The following is a 9702-nucleotide window of genomic DNA, read 5'->3' as shown; positions in this document are numbered from 1 at the left end:
GAGGAGCTTCTCCTGCCAAAATGTGGCTTTTCTTTGAAGCTCAAACACCTCCATGGCTCTCCAGGGAAATTTGGGAGCAGCAGGGAGCCAGCAGCTGCTCTGCCTGGTGAGATCCCAGCTGGGATGTCACTCCCAAGTGGAACGGTGGCAATTGGTGGCACCTCAGAGGTGGCAGTGGGCAGAGGGGGCAGGGAGTGAGGGAGGGAAAGGGAGGAAAGCCTTGCTGCTCTGTGAGACCTTTGGGGGCTACTGAAAATCCGAACCACGGGCCCTAAGAATCCTCTGGGCGGGGAAGAAGGAGCTGCCAGGCCTCCTGCAGCCTTTAGGATGCTTTAGGATGTGAGTGTTCCCGACTCCCTGAGCCAGACTGGCACCAGCCAGTTTAAAAAATGGCATTTGGGAAGAGCTGGAGCCTGTCCTGGCCTTGGGAGCAGAATCCTGCTGGCAGGGGCATCCCTGTGGCTTTGGGAGGAGCTGGGAGCCTTAGAGGGGGTGGGAACAGGGATGGGGATAGGGGTGAGGAAGAGGATGGAGACGAGAAATGGGATGAGGATAAGGATGGGGACCATGATTTGATGGGGTCGGGGATGAAGGTGGGGAGGTGGGGATGGGACAGAGACGGGGCTGGGGATGGGACAGAGACAGGAACAGGGAAAAAGATGGAGACAAGGATGGGGATGGGGATATGGATGAGGATGGAACAAGGATGAGGATGGGCAATAGAGAATGAAGAGGAAGGTGAGGAAAGGGGCAAGGACGGGGATGTGGATGGACACAGGAATAGGTTTTGGGATGTATATGGGATTGGGGATGGGGATAGGGATGAGAATGAAGATGGGGACAAGGATGAGGCTGGGGACAGGATGTGGATGGGGACAGGGACAGGCTGTGCTCGCCCACACCCTGTGCTGGGAAGGGAGGTGGCACAGGGACCCTGTAATCACTTCCATGTGCCTCAGCAGAGCCTCTGGCTGCAGGGTCCATCCCTTCCCTCAGCTTGGGCATAAAAACAATCCAGAGCCATTTCCTGGGAGGCATTTTGGGCAGAAACAGATGTGCTGACATTATGGAAATGGGGAAAGATCTGGGATGGGGCTGAGGACGGATCTGTCCCCACCCAGCAGACACTCCCAACTCCCTGAGCTCAACCGGGAAAACCGGGACAAGCTCACACTCCTGCCAGATGTGGCTGCCGGGGGTGGGGATGGCACCTCCCTGTCCTGCCCGAGGCTCACCTTCCCCTGGGCTCCCAGCGAGGAGCAGCAAAAGCAGAGGGATGCCTGGCTCGGAGGCTGCGGAGGCAGGAAATCCCGGCAGCCTCTCCCGCAGCCTGGCAGCGCCGCGACCGCGGAGCCCCCGCAGCCGGCAGAGATAAGGGCAGCGCAGGAAACGCTCACCTCTCCCGGGGCAGCCAGGAAAGGGGAGGAAGCGACATTCCCGGCGATGGGAGCGGGGCTGGGGGCTGCAGCAGAGGCTCACAGGATGCCCCGGGGCCGGGGGGAGCTTTGGGGTGTTTGCAGGGAAGCGGGGCTGGGACGGGAGCAGGGATTCAGGCGGCGCTGCTCGGTCAGCAGGGTCCCGCTGCCAGCTGGGTTAGTGGGACACTGCAATAAAGCCCTCGGAGCATTTCTCCCTCTGGCATGGGAAACCAGCCCTGCTCGAGGCCGGGGGGGTGGCAGGAAGGGCCAGGAAGCGGTGCCTTGGACATCCCTGTGGTTCCTGCAGGGACAGGGCTGTGCGCCCCCGGGACCCCTGGAGCAGCGCCAGAAAGGGCTTTGGCCTCGTGTCCTGAGAAAAGGAGAAGACTCTGAAGACCTTCCTTACAGAATCATGGAATTGTTGAGGTTGGAAAAGCCCTCTAAGATCATCCAGTGCAATCTTCCCCCCAGCTCTGCCAAGGCCACCACTGACCCTGTCCCCAGGTGCCACATCCCCACAGCCTTTTAATCCCTCCAGGATGGGGAATCCACCACTGCTCTGGGCAGCTGTGCCAGGGCTGGACAAGCCTTTTTTGTGGAGAATTTTTCTCAATATCCAATCTAAACCTCCCCTGGCACAACTTGAGGCTGTTCCCTCTCCTCCTGTCCCTGTTCCCTGGGAGCAGAGCCTGATCCCCACTTGGCTACCCCCTCCTTTCATGGAATCCTAGAAAGAAAATTCCTCCATCCTTAATAACTGGAACCTGCTGGCTAACACCAGCCAAATGTGACAGCAGCATTCCTGAGGCTCTGCAAAACCAGGCAGAACAAACCCAGACCCCACCAGCTGCCCCTGGCCCAGCAAGGTGGGCGCAGCCCCAGGTTTGAGCCCAGCCCTCAGGAGCCATCCGGTGCCCCAATTTCCAGCAGCAGGAACGAGCTCTGAGCTGTGCCAAGGACAAAGGGGGACTCCCTGGGTGGCTGTCCCCCTCCTGTGGGGTGGCTCTGCATCCCTCCAGGCCATCCCGAGGGATTTCCCCATCTCCCTGCCTTCCCTGGGGCTGTTTCCTTTGCTGGGAGCACCCTGAGGGAGCTGACAGCAGGGCAGGTCCCCCCAGCACAGCACCCAGCTGTCCACATCTCCATTTTTGGGAACATTTCTCCTTCATTTTCCTCTCAATTCCTCGACTCAGCTTCTCCTCATGACTCAGCAGCTCCTCGCCCTGGCCCGCTGCAGGGATGCAATTCCCAAAGGATCCAGGGATGGATTCGCTTCCCAGTGGATCCAGGGATGGATTCACTTCCCAAAGGATTCGGGGATGGATTTACTTCCCAGTGGATGCAGGGATGGATCTACTTCCCAGTGGATCCAGGGATGGATTCACTTCCCAAAGGATCCAGGAGGGATTCACTTCCCAAGGGATCCAGGGATGGATTCACTTCCCAGGGGATCCAGGGATGGATTCACTTCCCAGTGGATGCAGGGATAGATTCACTTCCCGAAGGATCCAGGGATGGATTCACTTCCCAAATGGATCCAGGGAGGGATTCACTTCCCAAAGGATCCAAGAGTGGATTCACTTCCCAAAAGGAATCCAGGGATGGATTTACTTCCCAAAGGATCCAGGGATGGATTCACTTCCCAAAGGATCCAGGGATGGATTTACTTCCCAAAGGATCCAGGGATGGATCTCCTTCCCAGTGGATCCAGGGGTGGATTCACTTCCCAGTGGATCCGGGGATGGATTCGCTTCCCAGTGGATGCAGGGGTGGATTCACTTCCCAGTGATCCAGGATTTGCTCAGGGCCAGCCACCCGTGCTGCAGGTGATTTCCCACCCTCCAGCTGTGACCCAGCCCGGATCTTTCTGCTCAGGGCGTCACAGGTGTTGTGGGAGAGAGGTTTTCCTTATGGGGGGGTGGAATTACGGGGTCCAGGACACCATGGAAGAACAAGATTTTTGTAAAAAGAGGGTTTCTTGGCAACTTGGCTGGAGCAGAAAGGTGGGAAGAGGTTTCAGTGCATGGAGAGGAGGAAAACCAAGCTGGATGAGGCTCAGAGCAACCAGGTCCAGTGGGAGCTGTCCCTGTCCACAGCAGGGGGCTGGAACGGGATGAGATTTAAGGTCCCTTCCAGCCCAAACCGCTCTGGGATTTCAGGATGAAGCTGCTGAATCCTCCCAGCTGCAGCGTGGAGCTCAGCCCTCCCAGCACCCCGAGGAGCTGCAGGCTCACAGGATGGAAAAACATGGAAAAACTTTCTGAGCCATCCGAGCCCCAGCCCCAAGAAACACTCCAGGTTTAAAAAGTATTTTAAGACATAAAGGTAAAGAAAAGGTTGTGTTTTTTTTTAATCTCTGGGGCTCTCCTTTCTTCCTTCCTTCCTCTCTCTAAATATTGCTGCAGAGCTGTTGTTGCTGCAGCAGCTGCCGGATGAGCGTGAGGAGCTCCCAGCCCTGCCTGGCTCGGACTGATTCCTGCTCCCCAGGATTAGCCTGGAGTTCCTTATTTGGTCCAGGCTCCAGCAAATTGCCTGGCAGAGGGGATTGCATCTGCAGGGAGAGCAGCACGGATGGGTTTGTGCTGGGGCATCGTCAGGAGGGAGAGAGCTCAGAGCAGAAGGAAAATCAGGGCTCAGAGCAGAGAAAATCAGGGTTCAGAGCAGAGAGAAAATCAGGGCTCAGAGCAGAGAGAAAATCAGGGTTCAGAGCAGAGAGAATCAGGGCTCAGAGCAGAGAGAATCAGGGCTCAGAGCAGAAGGAAAATCAGGGCTCAGAGCAGAAGGAAAATCAGGGTTTAGAGCAGAGAGAAAATCAGGGTTCTGAGCAGAAATCAAACCAGGGCTCAGAGCGGAGATTAAATCAGGGCTCAGAGCAGAAATCAAACCAGGGCTCAGAGCAGAGATCAAATCAGGGCTCAGAGCAGAGATCAAACCAGGGCTCAGAGCAGAGATCAAACCAGGGCTCAGAGCAGAGATCAAATCAGAGGCGTTTCCAGGGAGTCTCGTGTTTGTCCCTGCAGCACAAAGCACACCCACATTGCCTGTCCCCATCACTCTCCAGAGCACAGAACCAGAGCAGAATCACGGAATTCCCTGACCTGGAAGTGCCCCCAAGGGTCAGAGCCCAGCTCCTGGCCCTGCCCTTGGCATCCCTGGCAGCTCCTGGAGCTCTGGCAGCCTCGGGAATGTCACCATTCCCTGGGGAGCCTGGGCAGTGCCAGCACCCTCTGGGGGAAGAAAATTTTCCTAATATCCAACCTAAACCCCCCCAACACAGGTCTGATCCTGCCCCATCCAGGGCTCTGACCCCAGCACGTGCTGGGCTGAGCTGCTGCAGCTTTGAGACCTTTCCTTGGGTGTTTGTACCCAGCACCAAGGGTTTGCAGCAGAATTGGGCTTTATTTGTTGCATGGATTAGATGCCCCTGGAATCCGGCCAGCTTCTCCCCAGCTGGAAGTGGACAGGGAATCCCAGAATGGTTTGGGTTGGAAAGGGCCTTAAATCCCACCTCATTTCATGGGCAGCACAACTTCCCCTGGACCAGCTCCTGGGGAAGCTGGGATCCCACAGCCTGCCCTAGGAGCACCATCAGAGCTGGGATTCAGCCCTTCCCACAGCCCTAAAATGTTAAAAATGGGTTAGAAACGGCTGTAAAATAGTTCATAGATGGTTAAGCATGTACTGATAGTTTGGTTATTCTATTGTAAAAGGGGGTAGAAGGGTAGGTATAAGAAATTACACCTGCGTGCACCACCCCGCCAGCGAAACGAGCCAGCCTGCACAGAGCTGTAATGGCCAACCAAGAGCCCTAAACCTTCATGCAAACGAAGGATCCAAAAAGAAACCAATTCAAAAGGACAAAAAACAGGATAAAAAGGGGCTTCTGACCCAGTGAATCTGTGCCACTCCATGTGGGACATCGAGGATGCGGCAGCGCCGGCGCTGGGGCCCCTCAGCAGGGATGTAGCGATGTCCCCGATGTCACAAGCCCCTTTTTATCCTGTTTTTTGTCCCTTTGGATTGGTTTCTTTTTGGATCCTTCATTTGCATGGTGGTTTAAGGCGCTGGATTGGCCGTTACAGCTCTGTCCAGGCTGGCTCTTGGTGCACTTCACTGAGGTGTGTTACGGTACCTTCAGTGCCCTGTTTCCGGTAATTACCCTTTTAATGCAGCCCCACGCTTCTCCCCACAGAGAAAAGCAAGGCGCAGCTCTTCCCAAGAATATTTCTGGGATTCACGTTCCCTGAACCTCCGAGAAAGAAAACACAATTCCTGTCATTTGCTGTGCCCGTGTTTGCGCACGAGTAGAATGCAATGTGGAGACTGTTTACCCAGAGGGATGGTGCTTTGTTTCCTTGGCCTGTCAGGGCCAAGAGAGTGTGTGTGTGTGTGTGGGGACTGCCGGGGGACAGTCGTGATATTCTGAGCAGTTCTGAGCAGTTGTGTGCAGAGCTGAGTGCTTGGCAGGTTCAGTTTTAGATGCATAGAATAATATAGCATAATGAAGTCATTAATTAGCCTTCGGATATCCATGGAGTCAGATGCATCGTTCTCCCTCCCTCGTCGGGGTTCCCTGCAAATTCAATATTTTAACCCCTTTTACAACATAATAACCAAACCAACAGTACAGGCTTAGCCATCTATCAACCATTTTACCACACTTTCTAACCTATTTTTAACACTAACAACCCCAAATCTCCCCCCAAAACCCCTTTCCCGCTCATCTCTCCTCTCCTGACCTCCGGGGGCCTCCAGCCCTGACCCCAGCAGCCCCGGGGGGCTCGGGGGGGTGACTAATCCCAGCAATTAGCCTCGTTCCCTGCGTTTATCCCCGCATTTATCTCCTTCCTGCCTTTGTCTGCCCCTGACAGCTCCTCGCAGCAAATCCTCTCCCAGCCACATTTCCCCGGCTCCATCTCCCCTTTGTCCCGCGGAGCCTCTGGGAGCTGGGTGAAGAGGTTATTGCCCCTCGACACGTGTCCCCTGCATCCCTGTCCCCAAAAGCCATGGCTCAGCAGCGCCGGGGCCGGCGGGACCCGCTCCGGCTGCGGGAGGATGGATTTGTTCTTTAAATTGAAGACGGATGCAGCGCCGGCGGCGTTTCAGGCTGAAAGGGATTTTAGGGCCGAGCGACTCGGCTAAATGGGGACAGAGGGCTCGGGGTGGCTGGAAATTCAATGGGAAATGGCGGGACACATGGGAAGCACATTTGGGAGCTGCCCGCTCCGCCCAGCCCGGTCCCCGGGGCGGGCTGCGCTCCCACGGGGCAGCTCCGTGGACACACGGACATCCAGACAGATGGAAATCCTCCCATGTGTGGGGTTCACAACCTTTCCGTGCCTGAAGCAATCAGCCAGCCCGCTTGGATTTAATTATGTTTCCTGAGATTTTTTTTTTTTAATTCAGGATTCTTCTCTCCTTAAACTGAGATTCAAATCTTTGGAGGATTTTTTTTTTCCCCCAAGGAGGTGTGGGCTGCTCATGAAGGAAGGAAAAGAGAGATGGAGGGGAAAACAGGATGGAGGGAAGGAAGGATGGATTGGGCTTGAAAAGGACCTTTAAGATCATCCAGTGCCACCCCTGCCATGGGCAGGGACATTTTCCACTGTCCCAGGCTGCTCCAAGCCCTGTCCAGCCTGGCCTTGGGCACTGCCAGGGATCCAGGGGCAGCCACAGCTGCTCTGGGCACCCTGTGCCAGGGCCTCCCACACTCCCAGCCAAGAATTTCCAGTTCCCAATCTCCCATCCATCCCTGTCCTCTGGCACTGGGAGCCATTCCCTGTGTCCTGTCCCTCCATCCCTTGTCCCCAGTCCCTCTGCAGCTCTCCTGGAGCCCCTTCAGGCCCTGCCAGGGGCTCTGAGCTCTCCCTGGAGCCTTCTCTTGTCCAGCTGAGCACCCCCAGCTCTGCCAGCCTGGCTCCAGCCCTTGGAGCAGCTCCATGGCCTCTGGGTCCCTCTGATGTTGGAGGCAGCACTTTCGGTGGGAGCGGCCGGGTGGTGCTGGGCACAGCTGCTGGGATGGAGGGCAGGAAAGGGAGTGGGGTGGGGAGCGGGGCTAGTCCTGGTGATCCTGGCAATCCCGATGATCCTGACAATCCCACCAATCCCGGCGATCCCAACAATCCCAGTGATCCCGACAATCCTGGTGATCCCAACAATCCCAACAATCCCGGTAATCCTGGCGATCCCAGTAATCCCAACAATCCTGGTGATCCAGGTGATCACAGCAATCCTAGTGATCCCAGTGATCCTGACAATCCCAGTAATCCCGGCGATCCCAACAATTAAGGCGATCCCGGTGATCCCCTCACTCCTGACAATGCTGGTGATCCCGGCGATCCCATCCATCCTGGCGCTGCTGCCGCAGGACGCGCACCCACACCGACGGCCACACGCACCCAGGGACAGCCCCCCATCCCGGCAGGACCCTCGCTGTGCCCCCCATCCCGGTGCTCCCTGCTCAGGACAGGTCCCACCAGCCCTCAGCCACCCCGGGCGGCACAGCCGGGACCCGGAGATGCCCAGAGCTGCACCCGCCAGCCCGGACACACCGGGCCCAACAGGTGCCTTCCTTCTGTTTTCCTTTCCTTCCCCCTTTTTCCTTTTCTCTCCTCTTTTCTTTCCTTTCCTTCCCCTTTTTTCCCTTTTCTCCCCTTTTTCCTTTCCTCTCCTTTCCTTCCCTCTTTTTCCTTTTCTCTCCTTTTTCCTTTCCCCCCTTCCTTCCCTTATTTTCCTTTTTTCTTTCCTCTCATTTTTCCTTTCCTCTCCTTCCCTTCCCTCTTTCCTCTCCTCCCCTTCCCTCTTTCCTCTCCTCTTTCCTTTCCTTCTTTCCCCATTTTCCTTTTTCCTCTCCTCTTTCCTTTCCTTCTTTCCCCATTTTCCTTTTTCCTCTCCTCTTTCCTTTCCTTTCCCCTCCTTTCCTTCCCTCTTTTTTTTTCCTTCCCTCCCCCTTTTCATTTTCTTTTTCTCCTTCCCTTCCTTCTCCTTTTTTCCTTTCCTCTCCTTTCCTTACACCTTTTTTTTCCTTTTTCCTCTCCTCTCCTCTTTCCTCTCCTTTCCTTCCCCCCCCTTTTCCTTTTCCCTTTCCCCTCCTTTCCTTCCCTCTTTTTTTTTCCTTCCCTTCCTCCTTTTTATTTTCTTTTTCTCCTTCCCTTCCTTCTCCTTTTTTCCTTTCCTAACACCTTTTTTTTGTTCTTTTTCCTCTCCTCTCCTCTTTCCTCTCCTTTCCTTCCCCCTTTTTCCTTTTCTTTTTCCTCTCCTCCCCCGTTCCTCCCCACCCCAGGGCCGATCCCTCCCTGCTCTCCCCCCGGACTCCCAGCCCGCTCGGGTCCCTCCCTGCCCGGATCCCTCCCCGTGACTCTCCCTCGGTCGTGCTGGAAACGCCGCCGAGCCCAAAACCACTTTCCTCCTTCTTTCCGGTCATCCCCGGGCCGGGACAAACCCTTGTGCAATTTCGGGGCAGCCTTGCTCCATCTCCCCCTTCCTGCCCAGCCCTCGTGTCCCTGCCCCGGGGGGGGATGCGATGCCCCCGGCCCGGCGGCGGGAGGAGATGCCGGCAGCCCCCGGAGCCTCCCGGGGCACAATTCCCAATTTCCCCGGGATTTTATCCTCCCCGGGGCACAATTCCCAATTTCCCCGGGTTTTTATCCTCCCCGGGGCACAATTCCCAATTTCCCGGGGTTTTTATCCTCCCCGGGGCACAATTCCCAATTTCCCCGGGTTTTTATCCTCCCCGGGGCACAATTCCCAATTTCCCCGGGTTTTTATCCTCCCCGGGGCACAATTCCCAATTTCCCCGGGTTTTTATCCTCCCCGGGGCACAATTCCCAATTTCCCCGGGTTTTTTATCCTCCCCGGGGCACAATTCCCAATTTCCCGGGGTTTTTATCCTCCCCGGGGCACAATTCCCAATTTCCCCGGGTTTTTATCCTCCCCGGGGCACAATTCCCAATTTCCCCGGGTTTTTATCCTCCCCGGGGCACAATTCCCAATTTCCCCGGGTTTTTATCCTCCCCGGGGCACAATTCCCAATTTCCCGGGGTTTTTATCCTCCCCCGGGAGCAGCCCGCAGCTGGCAGCGATCGGCGGGGCTGCAGCCGCTGGCTCAGGGCGGGGATGTTGCTTTCCCGAAGAGGAGGGAGCGCGCACCAAAAGTCCCCTCTGCTGGCGACAATGTCACAGGCAGGACGAGGAGACGCGGGGAGGAGCGCTGGGTGCGTTTATCCATTTAAATCAATTTAAATCTGGGGGGGTGGGAGTGGGTAAGGTGCTCGGGGCATGTTCC

Source organism: Motacilla alba, chromosome 5, assembly GCF_015832195.1.
Source record: "Motacilla alba alba isolate MOTALB_02 chromosome 5, Motacilla_alba_V1.0_pri, whole genome shotgun sequence".
Lineage (NCBI taxonomy): Eukaryota > Metazoa > Chordata > Aves > Passeriformes > Motacillidae > Motacilla > Motacilla alba.
Note: the sequence above shows the minus strand (reverse complement) of the source record.